The sequence below is a fragment of the Gossypium arboreum genome, chromosome 8 (assembly GCF_025698485.1).
Source record: "Gossypium arboreum isolate Shixiya-1 chromosome 8, ASM2569848v2, whole genome shotgun sequence".
Taxonomy (NCBI): domain Eukaryota; kingdom Viridiplantae; phylum Streptophyta; class Magnoliopsida; order Malvales; family Malvaceae; genus Gossypium; species Gossypium arboreum.
The window spans coordinates 41,662,194-41,681,375 of record NC_069077.1 but is presented as its reverse complement, the minus strand read 5'-3'; the positions used below and the strand labels follow the sequence as shown (position 1 = coordinate 41,681,375).

The 19,182-nt window shown below is 35.5% G+C and overlaps 1 non-coding gene across 1 annotated transcript; it reads left to right on the top strand.

Annotated features, from left to right (window-relative positions):
* Nucleotides 1-9,380: 9,380 nt before the first annotated feature.
* On the top strand, nt 9,381-9,487 carry LOC128279577 (small nucleolar RNA R71). Its single transcript, XR_008269779.1, has one exon. It is a non-coding gene; the product is annotated as a small nucleolar RNA R71 (small nucleolar RNA).
* Nucleotides 9,488-19,182: the final 9,695 nt, after the last annotated feature.

The window sequence follows — 19,182 nt, the reverse complement described above, 5'->3', positions numbered from 1 at the left end:
TGTGTATGAACATAAGGGTCGGTGATGTGAAATAAGTATGAGTATGGGAATGTGAATTAGTAAAGTGGTTTAATTAGCCATGTGAATAAAATACCTTAGTCAAAGCTGATTTCATTGCATGAGACTTACTAAGCATTAAAATGCTTACCCGCTGCTTTGGCTCTCTCTTTTATAGGTTTCGCTCGTTAGCTATCGGATTCGGGATCAAAGAAGTCAAGTCATCCACACTATCGAAGCCCCATTTTGGTACAAATTTTGGTTGAACTTTGAAATGGCATGTATAGGACCATCCTTTGTTGAAGGTCATGTACCTTCCGGTTTGTGTAAACTTGGATAGCCATGCGAAAATGGCTTATATATCGTTTTAGCATAGAACTATAATCGTTTGTATGTTGACCCTTATGAGGTATGGAATTATTTTGAAACGATTAGCCATTGGAATGGTTAATCATGATCACGCTTTGTGCTATGTATGTAAAAGGGCCAATTGAATCATGGAAAGTATGAAATAGGTAAAGCCTACTAAAGGCAGATGCTGACAGCAGCAGTGACGTGGATGTGAAAAATCACTAAAATAGTAGGAATGGTATTAAATAGCAAATAAATTATGTAAGTGTACCTTGATGAATCTACTTTCATATGGAAGAAACGAAATGGTCATATGAGTTATAAGTTAACAGATTTTAAAGTTCTTGTGAAATAGGGCCAGAACGGTTTCTGGATCCCTGTTCCAACTTTGGAAAATCATTGTAAATTAACCAGAGATAATTAGGAGTCATTCCATATATGTGTAGATTCCTCTCTGAGTCTAGTTTCTATAGAAACAAACGGCATCAGTATTGAAGCCCTGTACAGGAGATATCCAATTCGTAACGCACAAAGGTCAGTGTAGTCGATCCCTACAACAGGCGAGACTTTAACTAATAAACTGTACTAATTGGCTCGACCAAAAATTCTAGAAAAAAATATGTAGATGGAAATATGAGTCTAGTTTCAGGAAAAATTTACGGAACTGATTTTCGAGTTGTAAAACTCAAGTTATGAATTTTGGAGCGACTAGTACTCAGATTGGCAGCTTGTCTGAAAATTGTCAATAAGTGGGTTGAAGTCTGTTAACACCTCGCGTTCGACTCCGGCGACGGTCTCGGGTTCGGGGTGTTACATAGCCCCTTAGTTACTCCAGGAGAAATTAAAGTGGTTTTGCCATGATGGGTTATAGAAATTGGATTGCAGTCCTTACCTTCCTCGATTTTGGTTCTAGTTACCCATGTAATATACGAATTCTGAGTTCGATGGACATTCTTCAAACAAATTTTCTTCCCCACAATAGGCATAGGCTATATTTTGAAATTGATTTGGTGGTTGTGCTGCAAAACTATTAGACCCATTAGTAGTAAGATTTTTTAACATTAAGGATATTGATGATACCTGAAATGCGAGTGAAGTAAGTGCGTCTACTTCATGTGGCCCAGCAACTCGTCTTCCTAATGCTGCTCAATTAGTTCGCCATTGATAATTGTTGCTGGAAATCCTCTCAATGATCTCATAAGCCTCTGATACAGGATCTTCGCGACAGGTTTTAAAAATTTATAACTAATCGTTCTTGAAACTAACTATTATCACGATGAAGGCAAGTGTACCTATCGAACAGTAGTATAGCTTTAACAAGACCAGATTGTCGAACCCAAAGGAACCAAGAGTACTAGTACTTATTTTCTTTTTATTATCTAGCCTAAAAATTAAGGGATTTGTTCATCTAAACTAATTAACTAAACTAAGAGTGCACAGAGAGAAATTGGGTAAAAGCTTTTGGGGAAATTTGATTGATTAAGACAATACCCAAGGAAAAATCCACCTAGAATTGACTCTGAACCAGACGATTTATTCATTTGACTTGATCCGTAGAAATCCCTAAGTTATATTATTATCTCTCTTGAGACTAATAACGTCTAGCCCTAGGTTGATTAACTGAAATCTCTTTCTAATTAACGCCCTAATGTTGCATTAACTCGATCTATGGATGTCCTTATTAGGTTTCACCCTAATTCAACGAAATCTTATCACCCTATCTCTAGGCGTTCAATCAACTCTGCTCAATTATGACAAATTTACTCTTAGACAAGGCCTATTCCTCCTTTAAATAAGAGCATTAACTTGAATCAATATCTTGAAATATTAAAACAAGAATTAAGAACACGTAATTAAGAACAAGTTAAATATTTATGATACAATTCAGATAATAATAACAAGATCTTTCCTAGGTTTCATTCCCATTAGGTATTTAAGGGGTTTAGTTTATAATTATAGAAGAAAACATCTCAGAAGAATAATGAATACAAAACATAAAGAAAACCCAAACCCCTGAATGGAAATTGAAGGGAGATCTTTAGTCTTGATGATGAATCCAGCTTCTGAGATGGACCAATCGGCTTCCCTTGAGTAATTCCTTGCCCCCTCCTCTGCGTCTCCTCCTAAGTGCCTTCTTAGGTGTTTCAATAGGCTTTACAATGCCTAAGAGCCCTCAAAATTAGCCTTTTCTGAATAGGGTTATACTTGGGCTCGGTAGGGACACGCCTGTGTAACACGTTCGTGTGCGATTCCTCCAACCTGTGGTCAAGGCTGTTGAATCAGCATGGACATGTAGTCTACCCGTGTAAGTCATGCTTCGATCCTGCCAAAGAGACATGGCCATGTGACACGCTTGTGTGAGGAAGTCCAGGCCGTGTTGATTTCCCATGTAGGTCTATTTTCTCCGTTTTCGGCCCGTTTCTCGCTCTTTTTACTCTTCTGTGCTCACCTAAGTATAAAACATGAAATTAAAGAATTAAGAGCATTGAATTCACAAAATCTAAGGAGAAATCATGCATAAATGTGTTAAGCATGGGATAAAAATATGTATAAATTACGGTTTATCAAACACCCCCACACTTAAGCGTTTGCTTGTCCTCTAGCAAAATCCTCAACTCACAATCAAAATAAATTCTTCTCAATTTATAATCCCTATCAATAATATCTCAAAATAATCCATAAGTATTCATACATTAAAATTCCACTAAAAGTACATCAAAGTTTCAAACATTCCAAGTTGAGTAATTTATCACGAAAACATAGGTGTCTCCCCTTATCTAAGTGATTACCTTTGATTAACATATCACAAAGTTTAAGATCCTCACTAAAGATCCACTCAAATCACTCAAGGTGTTTAAGGACATCAATTAAAGTACTCATTAGTCAATATGAAAAGCTATTGCCATAGGCTTGCTTGAAAATCAAATTTCCACCACTATATATTGAGATGATACATCAATTAAAAAGGTCTTTAGAGGGTTGTAACGTGGCTTTGGTTAGGGGGTGTGGTCACAAGCTGAAAGAAAAGGTTAGAATCGAGATTGAATTGAAGAAATCACCCAACTAGAAAAATAACTAATTATCAGTTGAATACAAGTGAGCTTCTTCTCAGAATATGGAATTAACACTAAAGCTCAAAAATGACAAATTACTACTAATATATATGTAATTATTTTTTTTAAGAACAAGTCAAATAACATAGAACTTAATTGTTGCAACGAATAATAAAACATAGCTAAGCAATTAATTCAAATCAAATCTCGACAAAAATAGGGACAAATTGGGGGATTTCAACAATAATGGGTTATGGGTTAATATTGAGGGTAAATCAATTAATGGTTTGTTAGGCTCAAAGGGGTTCACTAAGGGTTAATTATGAAGGTAGGCTTTTGTGGAGTGAGTGGGTTAAACCTAGGTGCCTTTATCATCTTGACATATCAAATCAAATGGTGTGGTCTTAACATGCATAATCAAGCAAGTTCTAGAATAACAAATCAATACTGACGCACTCATAATAAAAGTGAGCATGGAAAATATAAAATATGCTCTAAAGGCTTAAGATCTCCCAAAAATTATGGCTTTTTGATGTTTAAACTTGTGAATTTCAACTCACGATAATACCTAAACTTATGGAAACAACCTAAAAGTTTATAATTCTTTAACAATCAACTTATCATACTTGATTCCCTAATGTCTTAATGTTTAAACAATCAATGTATAAATGCCTATGTTTTAATTCAAGACATATCAATAAAAATCATAAATTAATAAAAATTCATTCTAATCAATACATGAGAAGATCACATGAGAATAAGACAAAATCAGGGATTTTTAATGATGATAAAAAAGACCCCCCACACTTAAGATGTAAATTGCCCTCAATATACAAAGATGGATATATTGAAAAATATAAATATATAATCATAAGATAGGGAGAGAGGTGAAACTTCCTGAACGATGAATGAACTCCTTGAATTGGAGTTATGAAGAATATTCAGCCAAGACAATGATGAGAGTGGATGAGGATACTCCAGTGGTGGTGGACGGCCAGGACTTGGCAGTCGTGGAGAACCTTTTCCACTTGAGTTGCAAGTTCCTAAGTAATAGTGAGCTTTGGAGCTCCTTATAATTGTAATAGAGACAGGAACTTGTTAGGAAATATAAAGAAGCATAATTACTCGTAAAGAAATAGCCGAATAAAAATTATAAAATCTCAAGATAAAATAGTATTAAAAGGAAAAAAGTAGTTTCAAAAAAATAAAGATAAAAATAAAATAAATAATAGGTGTTTTATAAAGAAATTGGGGCACATGACCATGGGGCACCCCCGTGTGCCGTCATTTTAGCCCATGCGTTTAGTGGTTTTTGAAATTGGGCACATTGGTGTACATGGCCATGTTGCACGGACGTCTCAATCTTTGTTCGCTTCTCCCAAGCCTGTGTATGCAGGCACACGCCCGTGTTATTTTGATAGGCTCGACCACGGTCGGTGGGCACGGTCGTGTCACACGCCCGTGTTAATTTGACAGGATTGCCCACGGCCATGTCGCAAGGCCGTGGAAACTTACCAGATCCCGTGTTAGGGAAACATTTTTTCCCTATTTCACACGGCCGTATCGCACGGCCGTGTCTCCTCCTGTGGTGTGTGCACTGCCTAAGGCATGCCCGTGTGCCTGGCCGTGTGGATGGGAAAACCCTGTGTTTCAAGACTTCGTTAGTAGGTTAGATGTGAAAAACTAGAATTTAAATAAATCATTACTGTTATTGTTCGGGTTGCCTCCCGAGAAGCACTTATTTATAGTCTAAGCTTGACTTACCTCTCTGGTGTGTGATCATGGTGGCTCGAGAAGTTTACACTCCTCATCCTTGCTATCAATTTTATCAATATATGGTTTATGACGAGTATTGTTTACATTAAAAGTTCTAAATTTGGGGCGAATTACCTTGACTGTACCATATGGTAAAATACTGAGTACCGTGAGAGGAATTTCTTCATTAGGTTCAGAAGTGGTAATGCGAGGATCTGTCGCATCTAGTAGTACTTTGTCTCCAACCTTAAGTTGATTTGGTGATGTATTGAGCTCGTCCTGGCTTGGTTTTGGTTTATCGGGTGTTCTCGGTTTCTGTGTCCGCCATTCATCTAGTTCATCGATTTGTAGCCTTTGTTCTTCATAGATAAGTCCTTTTTTGTTTCTTGAACATGGCTTGTGTAGGTTCTTCGAACTTATTTCCTGCAAAGTAGGTTGCACCACATGGTCAGTTTTAGTAGAATGATTTATACAACCACCTTCAATTTTCGATGTGTTACTTGAATAACTAGCTTGAAGGGTGATTGTTTCGTCTCCCACATGAAGTGTGAGTTCACCTGTGCCAACATCAATTATTGTTCTAGCGGTTACTAAAAAGGGCCTCCCTAAAATTAAAGAAACGTTACTATCCTCTTCTATGTCTAGAACAATGAAATCAACTGGGAATATAAATTTGTCAATTTTAACGAGTACATCATCAATAATTCCCCTAGGAAATCTGATTGTTTTATCGGTTAATTGAATATTCATCCTAGTTTGTTTGGGTTTCCCAAGACCTAGTTGTTTAAACATTTTGTAAGGCATGGCATTGATACTAGCCCCTAAATCAGCCAAAGCATTATTAACATCTAGGCTACCAATTAAACAGGGAATCATAAAACTCCCTGGATCTTTTAATTTGTTGGCCAGCTTATTATGTAGTATGGCTAAGCAAATCGTATTCATCTCCACATGTGATGCCTCATCCAACTTCCGCTTATTTGTTAAAAGCTCCTTTAGGAATTTGACTGTGTTTGGCATCTGTGAAAGAGCTTCAATAAACGGTAAGTTAATATGTAACTTCTTTAATAATTTAAGGAATTTACCAATATGTTCTTCTGTGAGGTCTTTCCTTGTCACATTTGGGTATGGAACACGAGGTTTGTACTCTTTACTTACTGGTTTTTGGTCATTGTGGTCCACCTCACCCTTACCTTTACTTACCACAATTTCTTGCCTCTTTTTTGGTTTAGGTGCAACTAACCCTTCCTCATCTTGAATGGTAATTGTATTGATTTGCTCCATTGGGTTAGATTTAGTGTTACTCGGCAGGCTACCTTATGGTTGTTCAAATATCAATTTAGCGAGCTGACCTATCTGAGTTTTGAGCCCTTGGATTGACACTTGTTGATTTTTAAGTGCCATCTTGGTATTCTAAAAACGAGTTTCTGACACTGAGATGAATTTTGTTAGTATCTTCTCAAGGTTTGGCTTTTTCTCTTGTTGGTAGGGTGGTTGTTGGAAGCCTGGAGGTGGTGGTGGTCGCTGATTCCCTTAGCCTCCTTATTAGAAATTTGGGTGGTTCCTCCAACCTGTATTATAAGTATTACTATAAGGATTATTTTGAGATCGAGGATTATTACCCATGTAATTTAACTGGTCGTTCTCCATGTTGTGGCCATAGGGTGGGTAATTTGAATTGCTTGATCCACCTCTACTTGCTTCGCACTGTATTACTGGGTGAACCTGTGAAGAACCAAGAAAACCGTCAATTTTCTATTCAAAAGTTCTACTTGATTAGAGAGCATGGTGACCGAATCGACGTTAAAAATGCCAGCTGTTTTCGTTGGCTTTGTCCTCATGAATTGCCACTCATAATTATTCAGTAACATCTCTTCTATAAATTCAGAAAAATCTTCAGGTGTCTTATTATTGATAGTTTGGCCAGCGGCTGAGTCGATCATCTGTCGAGTCAAAGGATTCAGGCCATTATGAAAGGTTTGAACGTGTAGCCAAAGTGGTAACCCATGGTGAGGGCACCTTCTCAAAAGGTCCTTATATCTCTCCCGAGCATCGTAGTGTGTTTCTAATAAAAACTTTTCGGTCATTTATTCCCATGTAGTGTTTGACCCTCATGGTAACGAGTTCAACCATTGTTTAGCCTTATTTCTCAATGAAAGGGGAAACAACTGAAGGCGAATGGCATCACCAGGAATGCCATTGATTTTAAAAGTGTCGCAAAACTCTAAAAAATTAGCTAAGTGAGCATTGAGATCCTCGTCCTACAAACCATCAAACTGAACAAACTGTTGGATCATTTGAATGGTGTTAGGTTTCAGTTCAAAATTATTTGCAGCAACAACAAGCCTAAATATGCTCGATTCAGTTCCTATTAAAGAAGGTTTAGCATACTCATACATAGTACGCGGAGTAGGATTCTGATTAGCAGCAATCGCAGGAGGTAGCGAATTTTCTTGGTTTTCAGCCATCTCTTCGATTGTGATTGAAATATCATCCTCTTACTCTTCCTCTGTGTATCTTAAGCTTCACCTTATTTCTCTTCGGTTACTGTGAACTGTGCGATCGATCTCACTATCAAACAGTAAAGATCTTGACGGGTTTCTTTTGGTCATAAACTAAAAAAACCTGTCAGAAGAGAACAAATGAAGAATTAGAAAAGAAAATAAAAATTTAAATTGCAATACAAGTAAAATGGCTAAAGTAATAAAAATTGAGTGTTCCTAATATCCTAGTTCCCCGGCAACAGCGCCAAAAACTTGGTACGAGATATTCACGACAGGTTTTAAAAATTTATAATTACACGTTCTTAAAACTAACTATTATCATGATGAAGGCAAGTGTACCTATCGAACAGTAGTATAGCTTACGCAAAACCAGATTGTCGAACCCAAAGGAACCAAGAGTACAAGTAATTACTTTCTTTTTGTTATCTAACCTAAAAATTAAGGGATTTTTTATCTAAATTAATTAACAAAACTAAGAGTACACAGAGAGAAATTTGGAAAAGCTTTTAGGAAAATTCGATTGATTAAGACAATACCCAAGGAAAAATCCACCTAGACTTCACTTGTTATTTGACTCTGAATCAGACTATTTATTCATTTTACTTGATCTGTAGAAATCCCTAAGTTATATTATTATCTTTCTCTAGACTAATAACGTCTAACCCTGGGTTGATTAATTGAAATCTCTTTCTAATAACACCTAGTGTTGCATTAACTCAATCTATGGATCCCCTTATTAGGTTTCACCTTAATCCTGCAAAATCTTATCAGCCTATCTCTAGCGTGCAATCAACTCCGCTTAATTATGAAAAATTTACTCCTAGACAGGCTCTATTCCTTCTCTAAATAAGAGCATTAACTCGAATCAATATCCTGGAATATTAAAACAAGAATTAAGAATACATAATTAAGAACAAGTCAAATATTTATCATACAATTCGAATAATAATAACAAGATCCATCTTAGGTTTCATTCCCCTTAGGTATTTAGGGGGTTTAGTTCATAATTATAGAAGAAAACATCTCAGAAGAATAATGAATACAAAACATAAAGTAAACCCAAAACACCTGAATGAAAATTGAAGGGAGATCTTCAGTCTTGATGATGAATTCGGCTTCTGAGATGGACCAATCGGCTTCTCTTGAGTAATTCCTTGCCCCCTACTCTGCGTCTCCATTCTAAGTGCCTCTCCCGGTGTTTAAATAGGCTTTAAAATTCCTAAGAGCCCTCAAATTGGCCTTTTCTGAATAGGTTTATACTTGGGTTCAGTAGGGACACGCCTGTCTGTGATTACTCTAGCCCGTGGTCAAGGCTGTTGAATAGGCACGGGCGTGTAGTCTACTTGTGTAAGTCATGCTTCGATCTTGCCACAGGGACACGGCTGTGTGACACGCCCGTGTGAGGAAGTCCAGGCCGTGTTGATTTCCCATATGGGTCCATTTTCTCCGTTTTTAGCCTATTTCTCTCTCTTTTTACACTCCTATGCTCACCTAAGTATAAAACATGAAATTAAAGAATTAGGAGCATCAAATTCACCAAATCTAAGGAGAAACCATCCATAAATGTGCTAAGCATAGGATAAAAATATGTATAAATTACGGTTTATCAGCCTCATTATAAGACTTAGAAAGTAGAGCACCATTAGCAGAAGCATCCACTACCATCCTCGTATGGGTGTTGAGACGATTATAAAATGTCTCAAGTCGGATGCAATGTGGGATTCTGTAATGAGGGCACTTTCGTAATAATTCTCTCTACCTTTCCCATGCCTCATACAAGGACTTATCATCTATTTGTTGGAAGGTAGTGATCTCATTTCTCAACTTAGCATTCTTGCTAGGCAGGAAATACTTCATAAGGAATATTTCTGTTAACTGTTGCCATGTGGAAATTGAATTTGGTGGCAATGAGTTCAACTAGGCTTGAGCTCTATCCCTTAGTGAATATGGGAATAGCTTCAATCATAATGCATCTTCGGGAACTTAAGCTAACTTGAAAGAATCTCTAACCTCCATAAACAATCTTAAGTGTAGGTGAGGATCTTCGGAAGGCATTCCACTGAATTGGCCCACTGTCTGAAGCATCTAGAACATGACTAGCTTCAGCTCAAACTGTTGTGCCTCAATTTTGGGTCTCTAATACCCGGATTAAGATCATTAAACACTGGTACTGCATACTGTCTTAAAGCTCTATCCCAATCATCAGCAATAAGGATAGGATTTTGAGCAGGGTTTGCTCCGTTTCCTTGATTCGAATTTTCAAATTCATCTCTTCAGTCCTTCTCTGACTTGCTTGTCTTCTTTGCTATTGAAAATTTTGTTGAATCTTAGGGTCTACAGGGAGTAAATCTATAATTCGGTCAATACTCATAAACATCTAAAATAATCACAGAAAGATTAATTAAGTTGAAAACAGTAAAATAAACCAAAATGCAAGACTAAAAAATTCACAAATAATGAGTTTTTAAAATAGTCCCTGGCAACGGTGCCAAAAACTTGGAACAACGGAAGTGTATGCAAGTGGCACAATTGCAATAAGTAATAAAGTGACAAGTAAATGTCGAGTTATCGTACCTACACGGACTGTTAAAAGAATTATTTATGAATGCTATTTAAAACACTTTGGTGAAGAAAAATATTTTGTTTGAAGAGGATGATTAAAAACTTAGATTTTAAACTAAGTAAACTAAATAAATAAATCATGCACGATTTCAAAATACGATTTTAATCAAGATGACATAATTGTGTTAGATCAATTACATTTCTTAACTTAGAATTATTAAACTCATGTTTATATTGTTACGAATAAATTCAAGGCTACTCAGTAATCTGCTAACTTATGAACATACTCACTTAGAAAAATCCATTCATCTCTTAACTATATCCCTATGTCAATTCAACCGATTGAACAAATCTTTAGTAGGCAAATATCTTATTGCACATACATACTTATTAAATCGAAATAATCTCTTGTACATATCCCTATGTCAATTCAAACGATTAATTAAATTTAATAAGCACATAAAATACTACATGAGGTAACAAATTATCCTTACCTTGAAACAGTTTGATCACAATAATCTTGCAAGTTATGCAAGGCAAATGTATCATCAGATACTGTTACTAATTTAACCCTCAGCTACATTAGATGATTAAACATGCAGCTGTGTCCATTAATTACAATTTCAATCCATTTAAGTAATTAATTCATTAGCTACCTCACAATTGTAATGCAAGAGTATCTTAGTCATGATTTTACTTAACCAAGCATCTTACCAAGGCCTATAACAACATAAACACAATTTTAGAAAATGAAGTGCAATCAACCTAACACAAATTAAATTCAAGCTAAATTGATTAAATTAACCATTCCGACAACATAAATATTCATAGATATGTTCATCATAACAACAACAAAAATTCAAGAGATAGGGAACAAGAATCAAATCCGGTGTTTTTCTGTGGCTTGACTAGTTTGCTCTGTTCTTCCTTCTCCGTTGTCCTTGTCGACCAAGGCTGCTATGAACAGTTAATTGCTTCTCCAGTTGGCTGATGAATGCCACTTTTCCAAGAGGAGAAATCAGCAAGAGAGGAAGAGAATTATGAATGGAGAAGAAGAGAGAAAGTGGAGAGAAGAGAGAAAAGATGTTAATGCTTAAAGTGTGTATCAAATGATCAGATTAAGGGGGTTTTATAGCTGAAGATGGCTGTTAAAAATAGCTAAAATTAGTAGCCAAAGAGCCCTCCCTTGGCCAGCTACACATGTGGCAAGTTTGATGATTTCAAACTTGCTAAATTAAGCTTGGGGCAAATCTAAAAAGCCACCATTTGTGGAGGGGTTTGAATGCTATTTGAACAAGTCCTCAAGGGCCTCTTTGCAAGCTAAATAATCAGCCAATAAGCTAATTTGGGTCAGCACATGGAGCGGTTTTGGGCTGTCCATTACTTGGTCAGTTCGGTTCACTCAGTTTGGCTCAACGGGACCACTTTTCATAATTTATTAATAATAATTTATTAACCCAAATTAAATTGGATATAAATTAAAATTAATTATATTATGAATTAATATACATAATTTTGGACCATCTTAGGCTGAAAATTAATTTGCCTTGATACTTCAAATTGCTTCTCGGTTTTGTGCTTCTAGCAGTGTCTGTTGAGCCATTTTTCGCCCTTTGTGCATATCAGTCGAAAATAACCAAAATTCATCAAAATTTATTACAAAATTAATTGAAATTCAACATGTTAATATTTTAAGTACACTTTAATTATTTTCTGACAAGAATTTTATCGAAACTGCATGAATTTAAGTTAAAAAGGGCATTAGAAAGTGTGTAAATTTTCATGTTTCCAGTACTTAACCATGGAACACACTCACGAGCCGCATGTCATATAACAGGATTACCAGTCTACGCTAAATCCTTTATATAACGTATGCTCAAAAGAGCTCAATTAGGATTACCAGTCTAGGCTAAACCCTAATCATAACGTGTGACAGCCCAAAATTGACCCTAGTCGGGAAGTGGTTTCGGGACCGCTAAACCGAGTCACCGAAATGTTTGAACGTAATATTTATTGTCTAGAATATGTATTTATGAATGTGTGAAAATTTCAAGCTTCGATTTAGTCGATTGCATGTGAATTCAGTTATTAGGACTAGTGTGACACTTTTGAAATGTGATAGGCTAATCTATAAGGACCTAATAGTGCATGTAATCAAAGGGGAGGACTTGCATGTCAAATTTCCCCCCTAATAGCTAGTGGCCGGCCATGACAAGGGATTATGGGCAAAACATGTCATGAAATATGTTGTGTAAGTGTTTTATGTTGGAATAAATAAAATAAGGTGTATGGGTAATAAAAAAATGAAAAAAAAATGTGTGTGTGAAGGCTTCTCCCCCTCCCCATTGCCGTGAAGGTAAGAGAGAAAACAAAAAAAATTTGTTCATCCTTTTCATTCTCTCTTGGCCGAAAATTCTAAGGAAGAAGAGGGAGTTCTTGCTTCATGTTTGGTTTGGAAGGGGATTAGGAAGAGGTTTGGCCATACTTGTATCAAGATTAAGGTATGTTTGATGTTGTGCCATGAGATTCATGCATGTTTTTGGTTGCTAACTTGATGTTCTTATAGCCCATGGTTCAAATCCTTGCTATGTCATGGGAGTGGTATTCGGCCAAGGTGGATTTTGTGTTAATGCCATTGCATGTTGAATATGAAGCTTGCTAATGATACATGTGATGGTGGATTGAGGACTCTTGGATTTTCTTTTAGCATTTTTTGAGTGAGACATTAAGTTCTTTGTTTAACCATGACCAAAATTGAAACCGGTATGGTGTTGTGGTGTATTCGCCATGGTATATCCATAAGTATGATTTATGCATGTTGCATGGTAGGTAAGATTTGAGCTTTGGATATATGTTTATATTTGGTTATAAGCAACTTGAGATTCGGCCCTTGCACTTACATGTATATATGTTTGCACATGATGTATTGGTTTGACATATATACTATCTCAAGGTATATATTTACATATGATGATGTTTCGGTTTTGGAGTAAATGATAGATGTGTATTGAGCTACAATATGTAATGCATTAGTTAGTAAAATGTATGCCATTCATGTGTGGTATTAAACATGTAATTAGCCTCAACATCAACATGCATATTCGCCACATGATTGAGTACATAGGTTGATGTGTTGTTCGCCATAAGTAAGCATGTTGAAGGCTTTATCTTGACTTAGAAAATTCGCTAAGGAGAGTACTAACTAATGTGTTGAGCTTGATTCATGATATCCGTACATATGTGACTTTAATGTCTAATGAATATATGTGGGCTAAGTACCTTGAATTCCTCTTTCGATGCTCAAATGATTAAATCAACTTATTTGTTAAATTAAGCTCAAGAGCAAAGGGGAGCTAAATCCGATAAAGGAAAGGAAAAAGTGGTCGAATAGCCATCGGAATCATTCGACAACATCCGAGGTAAGTTCTTGAGTAATAGAGCTTAAATTATGATTTGATTAGATCATGTCTCAAGTAAATCGAAATCGTACTCTTTGTGTATGGATATTGAACCGAAATGTGCAAGAGTGATAAGTGTATTGTATTTGAGTTTTGCTAATGAAAATGAAATACGAATGTGTCATGATTTAGTGTTAAATGTGCATGTTTATTGAATGGTGTCCGGCTAAGTCCGAAGGCTTTTGTGCTAAGTGACTAAATCCGGTCAATTCAAGAAGGCATTTGTGCGAGTTACCAAAACCGAGTTAAGTCCGAAGGCATTTGTGCGAGTTACCAAAACCGGGTTAAGTCCGAAGGCATTTGTGCGAGTTACTAAATCCGGGCTAATTCGAAGGCAATTGTGCGAATCACTATAACGGGCTATGTCCGAAGACAATCGAGCGAGTCGCTATATCCGGTTAAATTCAAGGTACGTGATTCGGGAATGAGCAATCTTGCTGTAAAATTTCAGTTAATACGCTTGCAAAAATTCCAGCAATGAGGTATGTTCAGTATGTGCTTGAATTAGTTGAACCCTTACAAGTAAGTATTCGCTCGGTTGATAAACGAGCTACCGCCTTTAGCTAAGTTGATCTTTTGTGTATGAACATAAGGGTTGGTAATGTGAAGTAAGTATAATATTGAGAATGTGTGCATATGAAATTATCTGTTTAGCTATACGAATGCTATGCTTTTGTTGTGCTGGAATCCCTTGCTCAAAACTTACTAAGCATAAATTGCTTACTCCGTTTCTTTGTTCTCTGTTTTATAGATTTTGGCTCGTCAGCTATCGGACTCGGGATTTTTGGAAGTCGAAGTCTCCCACACTATCAAAGCCCCCTTTTGGTACAAATTTTGGTTGAACTTTGAAATGGCATGTATACTACTCTTTCGTTTGTTGGTCATAGACCCTTTGATTTTGTATAAATTGGGTAGCCATGCGAAAATGGCTTATATACACTTTGGCATGGTATCATAATCATTTTGTATGTTGATCATTAAGAGATGTGGAAATGTTTGGAATCGATTAGCCCTTGGATGGTTAACCGTGATCATCTTTTGTGCCATGTATGCTAAAAGGGCTAGTTGAAACAAGGAAATTATGAAGTAGGTAAAATCTACCTTAAAGACAGAGGTTCACAGCTGCAGTGATGTGAATGTGAAAAATCACTAAAAATAGTAGGGATGGAATTAAATAGTGATTAAATTATGTAAATGAACCTTGTTGAATCTACTTTCATATGGAAGAAACGAAACGGTCATATGAGTTATATGTTAAGAGATATTTAGGTTTTCGTGGGACAAGGCCAGAACGGTTTCTGGATTCTCTGTTCCGACTTTGGAAATTCATTGTAAATTAACCAGAGATAATTAGGAGTCATTCCATATATTTATAGATTCTTCTTTGAGTCTAGTTTCTATAGAAACAAACGGAATCAGTATTGAAGCCCTGTACAGGGAGATATTCAAGTTGTAACGCGCGAAGGTCAGTGTAGTCGACCCCTGTAACATGGAAGACTTTAACTAATAAACTGTACTAATTGGCTTGACCAAAAATTCTAGAAATAAATCTGTAGATGGAAATATGAGTCTAATTTCAGGAAAAAATTACGAAACTGATTTTCGAGTTTTGAAACTCAAGATATGATTTTTAAGGCGACAGTGATGCAGTAACCAGCTTGTCTGGAAATTTTTTTATGGACTGTGAAAACAATTAAGTCTGTGTGCACCTTGTGTTCGACTCCGGTAACGGACTCGGGTACGGGGTGTTACATAACGTATGCTCGAGAGGTATTATATCGGGATTACCCGTCCGGGCTAAATCCTTTACATAACAAGGTCATTGGGATTACTCATCTGAGCTAAATCTCGTCCGCAACAAATGTAGGACCATATTAGTTTCGAGAAAGCATATACATTCATCGGAATTCAATATTCAATAGGGACTAACCCTTTTATCACCATTTCAAGATTATTTTCATTTATCATCATAGCACACAAGTGAAGTACATCAACATAAATCACATTACATACAACACAACAAGTAATTAACATAATTACATATCCGATTAAGTAACAAGAACTTACCTTGACACTTGTTCGCATAATAATTTACTAATCCGAAATATTTTCCTTTCCTCGATCTAACCTCGAATTAGTGTTGTCCGGATCTATATAAATGAATTTAATCATTACTTTCATACATTTCATACTTAGACAGACTCAATTTACGTCTTAGGTAAAATTACCATATTGCCCTTAAGTTTTCCAAAAATTTTAATTTTGTCGTTAAGCTCGGAAAATGAAACTTATGCAAATTACTCCTTATTCCAAGCCTAACCAAAGCCCTATTACAAATTTTACAGCACATATTTACATAAAATTTTAGAACTTTTCGTCAATTTTTACAAGTTTACATTTTAATCCCTAAATCAGGTTTTCTTCAAAAATTACTTCGTAAAAGTTGTTTATCTATCAATAATCTTTCATTTTCTACCATAAATTCCTAATTTCCAGCATAATACATCCATGACCCATTTTCGTACCTTGATAACTTTTCAAATTAATCCCTCAAATAGAGAGATTATGCTATCCTGGTTCCAAAAATACCAAAATTACTAAAAATGGGATAAGGGAACTTACCCAATTAGACCTTGAAAGCTTCTTTTCTCTCTCCTAGGGTTTTCATGTGTTTTTAGGTTGAAGATGAAAAAAATAATATGATATAATTCTATTCATCTTTTTAATTAATCTTGTATTTTGGTATTTCCAATTTAGTCCTTTATCTTTTTCTATAATTCCACAGATGAGTCACCATAAAATCTACATACTTTTATTAATGGTCTAGTTACCATATAAGGACCTTAAGTTTTGAATTTCATAGCTATTTGATCTTATAGCTACTAGAATTCAACTTTTGCATTTTATATGATTTAGTTCTTATAATTAGACACTAAATCAATATAATTTTCATATCAAAATTTTCACATATCTTTTCTAACATATTACAAGCCACATGGTAAAATAAAAATAAAATATATTTTGGATCGGATTTGTGGTCCTGAAACCACTGTTTCGATTTCACTAAAAAATGGGTTGTTACAACTCTCCCCCTTTAGAAATTTTCGTCCTTGAAAATCTTACCAGTAAAAAGATTCGAGTATTGCTTTCTCATTGTATCCTCCGGTTCCTAGGTAGCCTCCTCCATACCATGCCTTTGCCAAAAAACTTTTACCAAAGCTACCTTTTTATTTCTTAACTCTTTTTTTTCTCGAGCTAAGATTTTGATTGGTTCTTCACCATATGTCATATCAGGCTGGATCTCTACCTCTGTCAGAGAGATAATATGGGAAGGATCGGATCGAAACTGTCGCACCCCAAACCCGGTGTAATATCTCAAATTAGGGCCTAATCAGAATAGTGGTTTCAGGACCACAAATCTGAGATAGAAATAATTATTTTATTCTCATTTTAAGGTCTATGGCATGATTTCATGATTGAGTGAAAATTTCGTTTAGAAATTTTATCGATAGAGGGTCCAATTTGATATTTAAGACAAAATTGCAAAAGTTGTAAAATGTGTGTTCTAGTTCACAAAGGAACTAAGTACTTGTGAGTAATGGGTTTTTAAAGTGGAGGTCCTTGGATAGTAATTAGACCATTATACTAGTTTGGACAAAAATACCTAGAGGAAGATAAAACACCATAGTTTTTAATTAAGGGCATTTTGGTCATTTAGTTATTAAAATGAATTAAAAACAAAATTAAAAGCCAATTTTTGTCCATATTCAACCCCTTGGCCGAATTTCACATGAGGAAGACATATCTAGGGTTTTTCAAGCTTCCAAGCTCGATTGTAAGTCAATTTTAGTCCCGTTTTTAATGTTCTTTACTTTTTTGGAGTCCCGATAACTTGATTAAGCTTATTCTAGCAATAATTTAACCTAAGGTTTATATTTGGAAAAATACCCATAGGTGAAATGTGTTTATTTTGATGTTTTATGGTAGAATATGAAGCTTGAAATTGTGTTAAACAACTTTTGCTAAGCGATTTTACGTGAAAACGAGTAAAACGACAAAATCGATAAAAATAGCTAATGTTTATAAGCACATGTTAGAGTGAGAATTTGATGTTTCCATAGAAGGGAAAAATGATCAGCATGTCATAAAACATAGTAAAATAGGATGAAGTTTAATTTCCGAGTCTTAGGGCAAAAATGTAAATATGTAAAAGTTTAAGGGCAAAAATGTAATTTTGCCAAAGTTTGAGTCAAGGACTGTTTTAATAAATGTGAGTATTAAATAAGCTAATTTTTTTTATTTTAGATAAAGAGAAACAAGATTCGAGTCGTGATTGAGGGAAAAATAAAGTTTACGAGGAATAGGCTCGATTTCTAACATTTTGTACCGAGGTAAGTTCATGTGTAAATGTAGTGACATAATTGTCATTTTAAGTAATTTAATGTTATTTATATGATATGATGATTATTATCATGAAATATTATGCTTTGTGGATTATTATTTAGTAATATGCAAATTATGTGAGCTACTTGATAAATATGAAATGCTATCAAGTATCGGTTCCGACATTACGTGGAAGACAGCAAAGATGTGTGATTGAGGAATATCCCATTTGAACCTTGGAAATAGATTAGGATACAAGTGACATGTCACTAGGATATTTGAGTTCCGAGCTCGTTGAGTTGAGTCTGAGTTCGTGAGATGTAACTAGGCATCCGAACTCGTTGAGTTGAGTCCGAGTTCACTTATGGATGCGAACTCCCGAGCTCGTTGAGTTGAGTCTGAGTTCACTTATGGGTGGGTTACATGATAGCTTGGGTACATAATTTTCGCGGGCTATTGAGTTTGTCTAGCTGCGGGTATGGCACTTATGTGCATGCAATCCGTGTATCCAATTTACATTCCGATGTGTTCAACGGGTGAATCTTAAGTGAATAAGGAGAATACTTAAGATGAAGGTGACATGTTGGTAAGTGTGGTGAATGAGAAAATTTGGACAGGTATGCACTTAAACCCTCGGGTTGAGAACTTGGTATGATGAAATCGTAGTAAGATAGTAAATGCAAATGTAACATGAATGTCTTGGTGATATTTATACAAATGATGTTTTATGTTGGATTGCATGATTATGTTACTTTCTATTTACATATGAACTTACTAAGCATTTATGCTTACTCCCTTCTTTCCATTCTTTGTAGTTTTGACAAGCTAGCTCAGAAATTGGGAATGGTGTGGCTTGTATATTTTGAGTATGGCATGTATAGCATTATAATCATTTTGTGTATATGATCTTATGATATGGCTATTGGGTGGTAAGGAAATGTTTGGTAATGATTAGCCATTGGACTTGCTAATAAAGATCATATTTGGTGTTTTGCATGCTTAATGTGCTATCTAATCCATGGAAATTCATAAAAAGGTGAAATTTGCTATAAAATAGCATCATACAGTAGCAATGACGTGAGTTTGAAAAATCAGTAAAAATAATAGAGACACAATAAG